Source organism: Cydia strobilella, chromosome 10 (genome assembly GCF_947568885.1).
Source record: "Cydia strobilella chromosome 10, ilCydStro3.1, whole genome shotgun sequence".
NCBI classification, from domain to species: domain Eukaryota; kingdom Metazoa; phylum Arthropoda; class Insecta; order Lepidoptera; family Tortricidae; genus Cydia; species Cydia strobilella.
In genome coordinates this window covers 11,556,210-11,570,492 of record NC_086050.1, presented here as the reverse complement: position 1 = coordinate 11,570,492, position 14,283 = coordinate 11,556,210, and positions in this window count along the sequence as shown.

Below are 14,283 nucleotides of genomic sequence, written 5' to 3'. Positions count from 1 at the left end.
TTTTATAGTTACCGGATTTTGTCTAATTAACGTAAACATTTAACGTCATAAGACAAGCATACTCACTATATCTCGCGCTTGTCGCATATCGATTTGTCTTGTCAGTCGCGACGACTGCGATAAGAGATGATGAATGAGGAGCGTTGAGGTCCACAGGATGAAGCCTTTACTTGCACTTGATCACAGATAAAATCGCGAATCGCGAGACGTTCGGAACGGCTAAACGAAGTGAAAGGAGTATGCGTTGCAATCACGGAAACTTGTGTGTGGCCGGCGCGACGTTGGGGTCACCTTGAACGGCGGCGCATGTGCCGAGGCACACCCTCGGGCTGCCCGCGCCCCGCGCCGTGACGTCACGCGACGAGGGTCCGCGCGACTGCGAACTCCTGTTGGGGCGGCCTTGTCTCTAGCAGCGAAAGTGACTCAGATAATTATTATCAGCCTTCATAAGAATCACGACGTCCAATATTACTGTTGGTGTTTTCACCTCTATAATATTCAATCAGCCACTTGGCCAGTACACATCTGTAACTTTTTGGATACATATATTTCTACCCAAGAGCCTAAAATTGCGTTTGTTATATGTAAGAGAGGTAGGTAAAATTTTCTCACTGCTTTTCTTCTGTAATTTTTCAGCGCCCGCCTTATGGTTCAAAATAATGTTTTGACTGTAGGTACTTAGGTAGGGACGTAGGTAGGTACTTGATATTGCCCATGAGTCCCATGACTAAACCTGTGGTTAAGGGGATCCCATGCCCCAATGACCTTGGATCTGAATCGCTTAGTTTTCTAATGTTTTTTAGCTTATCATATTAACAGCAACGGCTTAAGGCAGTATCCCACATTAACTTTAAAGTTCGAGATATTTGGCATCAAAGATGAATTTTAGGCAAAAAAAACTGGTTTTCTGGCCATAACCTTTGTTTTAATTAGTTTAAAATTAAAACCCCAGACTAGTTTTTAAATACGTCAAAGACGAACCCAAATATGCAGATTTCGTATATGTAAGATCTTTCACAGCAATCGAGATACGAAAAAAGTGTTTTTAGACAATGTTTAAAAAAATCATAAAAAAATATCTATTAATTTATTTCAAAATACGGTAGGCAAAAATGGAGAAAAAAGATTGAAGAACCGATATCCGTTTGTCTTAATGTGGTGAAAAAGTAGGAGACACGATTCAAAACATGTCAAACATCGATGAAAACCTCGGATAGCCCCTTAAGGAATGGTGGTAGGTACATGAACATCATGAATCTACCTAAGTGTCTTGTTATGTAAACAGGTAAGACACTATCTTTCAACGATAAATGCGTTGCATTAGCAAAGGTTTAAGATCTTTATCGCATTTGATTTAATATGGAAATATTCTTTTCACCTCAGCAGCTCGAACAAGCCTACTTTCCTCACTCCAGAGAGTGACGAAAGTGCGACTTTCGTCACTCCAGGGAGTGAAACAAAGTAGCTTTTTAATTAATTTAGTGAAGGCCATGAACTGCCACTTCATACTTCGGGGTCTATTACAAATATGAAAAACATTTTAACCTATAATATGTTATAAAACTTTGAATTTATAATTTATTGAATTTATATTCTTTAATATGTTCTCACTACTGAGGTGAAAAATTATATGTGTCACACGAGCGCAAAGTTATTTTACATCTCGTGTTTTTGAATCTTTCGCTTACTCGGGACTCAAAATCAACACTCGAAACCAACTTTCCTCTCTTGTTGCACAAAAAACTATATTCTATAACTGTATATGTTAAAAACCTACCTGGAGTTAATAAATATCACACGAAATAAAACGGGCACGAAAGAACTTCTGTTTTATTTATTATAGCTTTTATAGTAGTTCATTCAGAACCCTCTTGACATCGAGTATTAAGGGTTTGATATTACGCGGCCGGCCACCTTGTGTCACGTGACTCCCTTCACGCAATACGTCGTCTTATATCGCAATAGATAGGAAATAACACGCCTTGCCAACTTCACTATAAACAAATAATTAATTGCAATAGTCCGCGTTAAAGAGTAAAAATAAGAATTAGGTACTTTTAGATTACACTGTGACGCCAACGGCTAATAAAATTAGTCCTGCAATACCTAGATACGTCAAAGACTCACAGACTGGTAATTCAAATACAACTAATGTAGGTACCTACTTACCATAGAATATAATACTTACTAGGAGAAGAACTATAACTCCATAAAAAAATGGCCTCTTCAAAAGTTCGTTTATATTATACTAGTGGCACCCTCGTTGTGTACCGGTGGAACTAAAGTTGACAACCGGTTTATCCTGGCCTGGCGGGTATTGATAGGTAGTAATTCTGTTGATAAACATGTTTGTTATCTACATAACACGAAATATATGAAAGATGCGAAAGATGCAAATAAGTAAGTACCTCAAGTATAGGGAGTCTAAAACACGAAATCAGTGTTCTAAAAGTTGATTCACCCATTGACACATATTTTTGTTGTTTTCTATTACTTAGTTATAAATACTTAAACTGGAATTTAATCAGTGGAAGTCTGGAAGTGCAATGATTGCGAAATTTGTACGTACAAATAAGCTAACGCAAGGTTAGGTCCTTCTTGCAACTTGCAACCACTACCTATTGCGTGCAGGTAGCAAACACACATACGTATACTACACAATACACATACAATATGTGCATACATCATTCGTACAAGTCGTACAACGTCATTCATATCCTTTTAATCTGAGTAGTCAGATTAGCCTTTTTTTCCTTCCTCGATATTACAAAATTTTTCGTCAGTGAGACAGACGCCAAATAAGAACTAGCCTTTAATAAGACAAATATTTGCAAGACAAAGTTCGTCGATATCCAGATTCCAAGCTCAGTAAATCTAAATTGTATTTTGCCAGTAAAAGCGTCTAGATTGACTTATTAGCATGTATAACATCATCAAAGAGATCAACGTTCAACAGGTGACCCAAAGGGCATAAGAGCTGCGAACTGGAGGAACAGGTCGGTGTAGTGAAAGGATGGGCGTGGGTGTGGCGACGTGCCCCCGGACGCGTGCGCCACTGCGCTCGCGTCGTCGATATCCAGATTCCAAGCTCAGTAAATCTAAATTGTATTTTGCCAGTAAAAGCGTCTAGATTGACTTATTAGCATGTATAACATCATCAAAGAGATCAACGTTCAACAGGTGACCTAAAGGGCATAAGAGCTGCGAACTGGAGGAACAGGTCGGTGTAGTGAAAGGATGGGCGTGGGTGTGGCGACGTGCCCCCGGACGCGTGCGCCACTGCGCTCGCGTCCGCGCCATTGCGCCCGCGCCCGCGCACCGGCGCGGCGCATACGTAGGGCCCGACATCAGGCGCAGAAGGACTTAAAACACATGGCGATCCTGCCGGGATACTTGTTTTCATATTAGTTGTTGCCTACAGCTAACTGCACCCATTCCCATAGGTACTTTTAGTAAGCTGTTTTATTATATCTCAAATACTAAAATGACACATTAATCGACCAATTGACTATACATACCCATCATAATCATAGCTTTCAAAACCAATTTTATATTTAATTATACGAACGGGTCTACCGCGATTTAATTTTATTGTTTTTAATGTACTGACGTCCCAGCAAAATGTCAACGGAGATCTAAGTAAACAACACTAAACTACCCGAAATTAGTTTATAAATGTTCGGGGTGGACACAGAAATTGCAACTACCCGTTAAAGTTATGTTTATTGTCCATGGCACGACACGCAACACTACAATATCCGCACACTTGTCCGGAGATATATCCGCTGGTTTCAACATTTGAATCACCCGTAGACCCGTTCGTATAATTAAATATGTGTTCAAAACGCGAGTTTAAAGTGTTATAAAACTATTTTGTTCTAAAATGTGGCAATCGTACTATCATTTAAAGTATCTGGGATATAGGTAAAAAAACACAGAATAGGAACTCTCATAAGTACTTATTTTATATTAACCCTAAAAGAAGATTTGAAATCACATATTCTTGAGTAAAATTAAAACTATCGGTGTCCAAAATCCGGTCAGCCATTTCTACGTGACTAAGCAAAAAGTTTAAACTTCCAAACATATCTACACACTTTCTCAGGTTGACGCGGGATCAAAGCGGTAAGTATGTTTCATCAACTAAATCTTTGGATTGTCAACCTTATTTTATCGAGATAAGGTATTTACCCTTAAACATTCATGTGGCATGTGGCTAAGCATTATTATACGTGACAAAGTGCATGTGTGTGCTCCGTTCGATATGGGCATGGGTAATCCCCATTTAAAAATCGGACTCCCAATTTCCCTAATTGAATTCGAATTCTTTGTCTGTTCCTAATGTCATTTAGCTGGCGGAGAATGCTCCCGATCTCATGGACTGAATGCCGTACAAATGCATTTATTCTCGACGAACTTAACATTAGAACCAGGCTCTCCACTGTTTTCTCCCAACGTGTACTTGGTTTCTTCGGCCATCTACACAGGGCAGGACAGGGCCAGATAGCCTGGAAAAGCCCATAATTACTGAACGCATGGCAAGGAAGCGTAGGGATGGACGTATGACCACGCGTTGGGCGGACAGAATAACGTCAGAGATAAACGCCACACTGAGGCTAGCATGCACTAGGCCCAAGACAGAGCGGCCTGGAGCTGGAGAGCACTGGTGAAGAGTGTCCACATTCGTCACGTGGTCCATGGCTCCATGGCTGAGATGAGGGGACGAGGACACGACAAGGAAGAAGAATGTCATTTCGTATAAATTATAAGAAACAAAATAAGAAAATATCGATCGTACTTATAGCACAGAATAAGTAATCATACTCATAGGTATGATACCTATAAGTATGATAATCAAGTCTGTATATCAAGATTGCTCAATCTAGTTTTCACCGGAAACAGTGATAAATTCGAAGGACATCAATAATAAGTACCTATAATAGATGGGTACGTAGGTACCTACACTACCTACGTAAGAGACTGACAACTCAAAGAATAAAGACTGAATCGATAACGTTTTGATAAATAATTAAATATTATAGATAAATACCAGATCATTATTAATTTGTTAACTAGCTATGGTGTTGCGGGTGTCCATGGGCGGCTGTAATCGCTTTCCATCAGGTGATCCGTCTGCTCGTTTGCCTCCTATTTCATAAAAAAAAAAAAAAAAATGCACTCAGCGGCGCCGGCGCGGCGTGGACAACGACGACAATTTTTGTTGAAAACGTCACATTTAGCTACGAAAAGGTACACACACACAGATATTGATTGCCGTATTAATTTTCTGCAGTGTTTTTCAGGTAAAATAAATAATGCAATAGGTGCACACCAGTAGGTGACGACATATCAAATGACATTGCGGTGACTTTGACTTATAGGAGTGGCCGATATAGTCTTTATCTTGAGTAGGTATGCGTTTTCATTTTGATATGAGCATATATATCTCCTTCTGCAAAACAGCAAATAAAACAGAACTTGCAACTTCAAATCGCTCTAGTTCCTAAACGGTCAAGTTCATAAAAAAAACTTCAATCAATAAGAGATGCTTATTTTAATGTCATCTTCAAAGTAAAAAAAAAAACTATCAAATTGAAATCTGTCGTATTCATAACGAGCTGACAAAGAAGAGTGTGACATTGTACCCCAGTTACGAAAGGCTTTTTAGTTTTTACCGTATTTTGTGAAGTTTTTCATTATATTTTACTGTAAATAAACTAAGCTTGCATGCGTTACGGTGTTCATCGAATCAGAAACACGGAACTACGCTCCAAAAGGAGGGTGTCCTACCTCCAGTGATATTTTTGGGACAGCCTGTGCATATCTAGGTATTTTGTAGGATTTTTTTTACAGATTATTTATGTAAGAGACAATTTTTTGCTATGGGCTACCGTTTACGAGTCATTTACAAAAAACTAAAAAGAACGATCTTAGGATTTATTATAACTTAAGTAACTTTCCCGCTTTAAAATATTTTTAAATATGGGACCTAGCAGAAAGTGTACGAAATCTTTTTTGTAGACAATTTTATGTAGATTATGTATGTAAACGAATTTTTTTTTGCTACGGGCCACCGTTTACGAGTTATTTACGAAACACAAAAGAGACCTTTACACTAATACATTTGCTCAAAAAGTGCTACTTTTCGTGGCTGTTTAGCGTGTGGAAAGTTGGTTTTCGCGAACTAGTGCTTTTTACGTTTCCAATTTTTTTTAAATTTTTACTTGTTCCAATTCATACTACTTATTGATGAGTGTTAATATTAGTTTCCTTAAAACGTCGTAATCAACATAAAAACCTACTGTTAATGTAAGAATACGAAAAATATGCATATTTCATATTTTATTACTTACCTCTTCATCATTATAAGTATTATAACACGTTTATTTTTTAATGTTGAAAAACCGTTCCTAATAAGTTGTCTAAATGGAACGGAACGCCTGTCAAAGAAGATGCGTATTTTCTTACTGCAAGAATGTTTTAAGTTTTCAAAGGCAACATTCGATATTGTTTTTATAAATATACGATACACAAATAATCGTAAATAACGATATTTAGGTAATAATAGTACAATGTTTTAATATTTACAATTGTTTCTGTCTTATAGAACATGCATTTAAAAAAAAACTTTCATTGAAATGGGTTCAATAATAATTAACAAAATCTATACTAGTCGAATAAAAGCTAGAAAAACACCTCTTCATAATGTCAATGTCAATGTCAATGTCAATGTCAGTGTCACAGAATTAATAATATAAAAGTTTCGAATTCCATTCCTTACTTGTTGCTTTTCTTATTTTTTCGAAACTGTATAAAAAAAACGTCGTTCGATACACGTGCGGATATGTCATTCTTCACTCGTCCCGAGACTTATCTCTCGATATCTCGGTACTCGTGAAGTAATGACATACTTTCCGCACTAGCATCGAAATGTACTATTACAGTACATATGAAGCTACTTTACCGCACTAGTGCGATAATTAGCACATTACGCAACTATGTCAAAAATTCGAAGGATCATATGTTACTGTAAAACTTGTACGATACATGTGCGAATAGGTCATTCGAAACTAGTGTCGATTTATAACACTCCCTTCGGTCGTGTTTATCGCCGCTCATTGCGAATTTCCTATTTTTCGCACTTGTATCGTAATGTACTATTAAACCATTATAATTACGATTATATTATACACTATTTGATATTGATATATATTGTACTCAGTGTTGATAATTGTAGCTTTTTGATAATAAAGATTACTTAACATAGGCACACAATAGTTTAAAGCATTAGTAGGTATAAAGGTATAGAGGAAAATAAACAAAGCAATTGCTGAGACTTGGATTAAGTTTATTACTCTTGCTCTTGCTGCTGAAACGACGATGACTGTATTTAGAGGAGGATTACCGAGAATTGAGACTAACACCCCTTATTGTTCTATGTTATTGTATGATTTGTATGTAACTATGAAATGAACCTGGGTCCATCTGTACGTGATGTATGTGTGTAATTTGTTTGAGTCATTCATTGAAAACACAATCACCGTATATAGTACAATAACTTTAGGTACGGAAAATGCAATTATGCATGACATAGCAAGTAGATGAACAATTTATTGTCTATTTCAGTAACTATAAAATACAGTAAAACCCGCTAAAGAAGATTTTTTAAGCGGTAACGTCAAAAACGGATCTTAAGCAGAAAAGCGTATTAATAGTAAAAATTATGAACACAAGTTGCAGGGAGGGTACCAGTGTTAATGGCGTAATACGCGAGAAATTTTAATAAACGTTATCGTATTAAGCTGATTCAAATTTTTTAGACAACATCATTTTTCTTTGCAGTGATCTACTATTGAGTATTGACACAAATTTTGAATTTTAATCACGATGGAGTCACTGTTTAAATATGTTCAAGTGTGTTTTTATAAATCCACCGTGTAACATAGATACCTAGGTACAGTCTGCAGCAGAAGTTGCTAAGCGGGCGAGGTGTTCAAAATTACCTTGACGCGCTCTTATTCTCTTAACAATAAAGTCGCGTCAAGATCATTTTGAACACCTCGCCCGCTTAGCAACTTCTGCTGCTGACTGTACTTCTACAACTCACTGTATTCAACAATTGATAGATCAATTGCAAAAAATATTACGTAGTAATTAATCTTTAGTTAATTGATTCCAATTGTGTTACGAGAATTATAATTAACCATAATATTGTTGTATTGTATTGTATCGTTTTCTATAGTACATATTTATTTTATAGGTATATAAGTGCACAATTCACAACTAACGCCAATACACTTACGAGTAAATAATGCATGTAACTTAAACAAACACAAGATAATTTACGCAGTATATTTTTTTGTAATCCACCTTAATGACATCAAACTAGGATAGTAACCGACATTAACTTACAACCTGCCTAATACGTATTTTATTTCTGATATGAAACCTAAGCCAAAGGCTAAATTACGGCTAAATAAAGTTCACTGACAACGTTGTAGAGTTAGAATCCTTTTTAGAAAATTAAATTCAAATTCTGATATCATATGATATGAATGTCACAAGAACATAACAAAATATAAAATCTTCAAATTAAAAGGGACTTCATGAGAGCTTTATAAAATGTTAAAATATTTCTGTTTATTAAAATTTGGTATCCTTGTATCCTCAGATCCAAAAATGTGTAAAGAAGCTAGCTACAGTTCGCAACCAAGCCGCTTACATGGCTTGGACCAAGGCCGTAGCTAACAACGATCCGAACGTTTCTGATGTGAAACGCAAATTAACCGCTGCCTCGAGGTCTAGTAAAAAAGCCATTGCCAGGGCGAAATTTGATTTCGTCGGCAGAATTGGTGAGAAACTAGCGGGGTAGCTTGAAGTTGCGCGTTCTGGTCGCTTGCCAAAACTGCCGAGGGAAATTGTTGTCAGTCGTCCTTATCACCTTACCACCCTTCGACTCAGTCCAAAGCCGCGCTGTAGGAATCGTCGACGATCCCAAACTCACAAGCGGTATTGAACCTTTAAGTCTAAGGAGAGACTTTACCTCCTTGTGTGATGTTCTACCGCTTGTACAATGGGCTGTGCTCTGAAGAATTGTTTGATATGATGCCAACGGTCGCTTTCTATCACCGCACCGTTCGCCGTCGGCAGGGTGTTCATCGTCACACCCTAGAACCTAAATGGTCGCGATTTCCTTCCGCGGACGCTTTGGCTGTGGAATGAGCTCCCTGCCGAGGTTTTCCCGAGGGGCTACAGTATGGGGTTCTTCAAAAAAGGTGTACATGTTTTTAAAGGGACGGCAGGCGTCCACAGGTTACGATGACTGCTTACCATCAGGCGGGCCGTATGCTTGTTTGCCACCGACGTGGTATATTAAAAAAAGATTTTCATAGGTATTTTAATGGTAATTATAACTAAGCGCCCTAATATGCACCATGGTTAGTAGGATGGTGTGTGCCTAAAGTGGGCCTAAATGATTTATCTATTTATAACTCAAACGTATTAACTGACCTTAAAATTCACAAAGTCGTTGGACATGTTTCTTCTTCTTCAAAACACGATTCTTGAATGAAGCTCCCCGTTGCACTGAAGTCAGTGAACTGATGAACTGACACTTCGACAAGTTTACGCAAAAAACTTCAACAATACCGCCTTTTCTACACACACCAACAATAAAATCCTTTATCTTTACGGCTAACACAATATAATCTTTATCTTAATAAGACCCCCTATAATAACTATTTATTTGACGACAACGGAGTTGTTATTGAGTTATCTATGTTATGAAGAAATTTTTCTGAACAATAAACGGCGTTGTTTGATAATTTTATTGTTCTAGTGTAGTGGTCTACAACGAACTAAATATAGTTCGTTGTAGACCACTGAACGTAATAACGTTCGCGAATTGTGGTTACGTAAAGCGTACTTTGGCACTCCGAATCGGGAAACTTGGATGGTAACCAAAGAAAAACACACTCGACGCGACTTTTCAGACTCGGTTAACACTTTGACAGCTACAAGGTAAATGGATATAAAATATGTTCATTATTTTCTTGATTTTATTGCGAGTTATGAGTAGGTACACAGTGTTTAGGTTTACAGCACACGCTTATCTACTGTTTAACTGAAAAGCAATGCCTTGAAACTGGCTCTCGATTTGTGTTATATCGCAACTATCGCAAGATTATGCATATAATTAGAAATTAATCATTTTAATGGCCTATAAAGCAGGGATGTTGCGAATATTCGCATCCGCATCAGCAACCGCGGAACTTCCGCATTATTTTCAACATCCGCATCCGCATAAAATCGATGCGGAGCTTAATGCGGATCGGTACAGGAACGTCTTAGCGGCGGCGTAAGTGCTAGGTAATTTCGTCATTAGCCAATAGGAATCTCGTTTCGTTTTTCTGATTCGTCAATCGAGCACTTTAGCCTATGACGGACAGCGACAAGAAGTGAAAAGTGATTTATTTGGACTTTAGTAAGTAATGCGATTGTGGGGCACCTATATTCCTGTTCAAATACTAGGTTTCGTTTTTTTTTTAATAAAAATTACTAGTGTAATATTTAACGTTTTTGATGTGCCTAATCTCGACATCCGTATCCGCATCCGCGGATGTGAGCCTTTAAAAATCGGCATCCGCGACATCCTTGCTATAAAGAATGGAGATGGATAGCAGGGATGTTGCGGATGCCGATTTTTTGACATCCGCGGACGCGGATGCGGATTTTTAAAGGCGGATGTCGACATTAGGCACATAAAAAACGTCAAATATTACACTTTAGTAATTTTTATTTAAAAAAATAACGAAACTTTTAGTACAAGAATACAGGTGCCCCAATATCGCATTACTATACTAAAGTCTAAATAAAACAAACTTCACTTCTTGTCGCTGTCCGTCATAGGCTAAAGTGCTCGATCGACGAATCACAAAAACGAAACGAGATTCCTATTAGCTAATGACGAAATTACCTAGCACTTACGACGCCGCTAAGACGTTCCTGTACTTACCTGCTCCACATCCGCATCCGCATTAAGCTCCGCATCGATTTTATGCGGATGCGGATGTTGAAAATAATACGGAAGTTCCGCGGTTGCAGATGCGGATGCGAATAGTCGCAACATCCCTGATGGATAGTTATCATTATCACTTAATAAATGCATATCTCGAATGCTATATGTCTTTTTTACATCTTGTGACATTGCATATATTATAACATGACACTTATGTCATTACGAATTTATTCATTTAATATGTTAAATCGTTTTAATATGAAATAAAACTATGAAAACGGATTATATCGCGTATATTGAATTTATAATACATCCCGACGTTTCTAACCCTTTACAGCGTTCGTGGTCAACAGGTGACTGGGTGGGTGGTCGTTTTAATATGTTAACCTGCAATAATATGTTACTCTTCGAAGGCCGCAAAAATATGTGACACGCTCTTATGTCTTATGGCTCTACAAATAAGATCGTGTCAGATTATTTTGCGGCCTTCGTTGTATGACATATTATTACAGGTGACTGTACCAAACCTTATCAGTTCGCCAAATATTACTTAACAGTTTTTAGAGAAGTGACCTGCGAGCTATTTCCCGATTTATTGTAATTAAAGTAATTCGAATTTGGCTTCCAAACCTTCACTTCATCGGGTTTTATAAATACTGTCATACAACCTAAACAAAATAATGTTTTTTTAGATATATATGTAATATAGTAGAGCTCGACTAAGAAAGGTTTTTTTGAAAGAGGAGAGGGTGAAATGGTGTAGCAAGCAGTTACTTCTCGGGTAAACTGGCGGGCGGAGGTTAGTCGTATAATTAAAGTCATTCACTTATGGTATACTTAAAATAGGTACTTGCGAACCTGATAACAGAAACGCTAGTACATATCAATTATTAATTTATTGTCATACGTAGCTTATAATAAAAATGTAATCATAGTATCACTACATGATAGGTTGATAGTTGTCCAACTTTATAAATACGTACAGGTAAATAGGTAAGTACATAAATATATAGTTATCTAAAGTTAATTGATGGACATTTATGGGTGATAAAAAATTGCTCTCGGAAATATTTGTAGGAATAACAACTCTTTTTCGTTTGGATATGAAGTGGTCGTCTATCGAGTTTAGGAAATGGTGTGGTGCCATATTGATTTGCCTAGCTGAATTCAAATTCGATGTTTTTAAATTAGGTTCTTCTATATTGGTTTAAACTAATAGAATAGAATAGAATAGAATATAAATAATTTATTCGTTTGCACACACAAATAGAAAATTATACATAACAGAGAAACATAAAAAAGAAAAAGTGCCACGAAATGGTCTCACCTCAGCATGTTGCTGGCGACTTCCAGCGCTGATCTTCCGGTGAGACCATCCGGTGAAACAATCACGACAGGTAATACGATCTTCACTCATAATTTTAAACTAACACGGGACTTAATCGTAAAAACTTACGTTTACTTATGGCCTGACGTTTCGAACGTGACGTTACGGTCGTGGTCACGTCAAGCCATAAGTAAACGTAAAGTTTTTACGCGAATAAGTCCCGTTTTAGTTTAAAATTATTAGGTACTTCTGTTGTAAACTATATTGTATATTTTCATGAATGACCCAAAAAATACGAAGACAGTTACTCGAAATTGACAGTTATTTATATCTTATCGTGAAAATAGAGTGGGTAGGAATAATCAAATTTGCAAACCTGAAACCATACGTTATATTACAAATTTCAAAAATGGAACGTCTATCCGAACACTACACTCACACATTTAGCTATGTTTGTACGTAGATGATTTTTTTTGTTCTGGGATTCCTCAGAACAAAGCATACTCTTTTAGGTAGATATGATAAAGATAAAGATATGTAGTCCCTGATTTCCCCTCTCTCCGCCCACTCGCCCCGTGGATAAAACATTATATAGGTATATTCACGAGGACATAAAATCAAGCCTTAAATTAAGGTATTCAAGGTAATAATTTTAGAGTTTTATCTAAGTAAGAAAGATATAAATTGTATCGCCATCTACCGACGCGGAACAGGTATCTGTAAGCTTCAGCTGTTGTTTCATAACATCGTAACTCATAAGCCAAGATAAACCATGTTCAATTGTTCATATTACGCTCGTCCCATAGATGGCGCTATTATTTATGTGAAACATGTGAAATATATTTTTACCAGATTGTTTTAATACATCAATAAACTGATTATATGTTGTGTTTTCAGATCGTCAGTTCGACTTGTCACTTCGACAGCTACAAATACGCTCTGAAACGCGATGTGTAACAGTCTGTGGCTAAAAGATTTAGCCTAAAACAACGAGATTCGAGGTACAAAAATTATATCATTTTAGTTGACTGCTAATGAGGCCTTGTTCACTGCTTGGAGTGCGTAGCGACAGCGTCACATTGCATAAGACAACATGAACATTTATATAGGAAACTTAGGCAAGGTCGGTTTAAAAGTTTGACTGGACAATTTCAAGTTCCGATTTGGTCCACATGGTGATTCCCACGCGCATGGTGTCTTAAAATCGTGACGATGTATGCAGCGTACGGTGTCAACTCAACAGGATGTCCATGGTTTTACTAACTAACAGTACGAAAACTGTAACACACATTATAATTTAGTTCGCAGGATTCAATACATATTGCCCAAGAAGAAGATTTTGCGCAGCACTTTTCAACTGGCGTTTGAGCCGACTGATTTCTTGTTGCGGACGCTGTTCGCTAAGAAATAAATACGAAAAACCAGGGATTAGTTCTGTCTGAGGTGAGTTTAAAAACAACGACATTAAGAATATTTTCAAAGGGTTATATGTATTAATAATTGTGGTCCTCGATAAAAAATGGTCCTTCAAACCGGATTCCATACAGCTTGTTCTTGCTTTAGGGTTATATGGATAAAGTTTCCAGTTCTTAAGTTATAATATATATATATATATATATGTATATATATATTTTTTTCAGTTACAAAAAAATATAACGAATATCAAACTAAATCTCTACTCGCTTACTTTATATCAAAGATAGATATAACTCCGTAATAGATGGATACAGTCTAAGGAAAAAACGTGCCTCGAAAATCAAGAAAATTTGATTCTCGTTCAGAGGGCGCTACTAGTTTTGGCCTACAGTCGTATAGATGGCGTTGACGGTTTCGTTTGTTATTTAACAATTTTAACGCATATCAGTGAAAGAACATGGGTCAAAATCATAAAAATAATTAATGCAAATAAAAAAAATCATTTATCTATATTTAAATACAT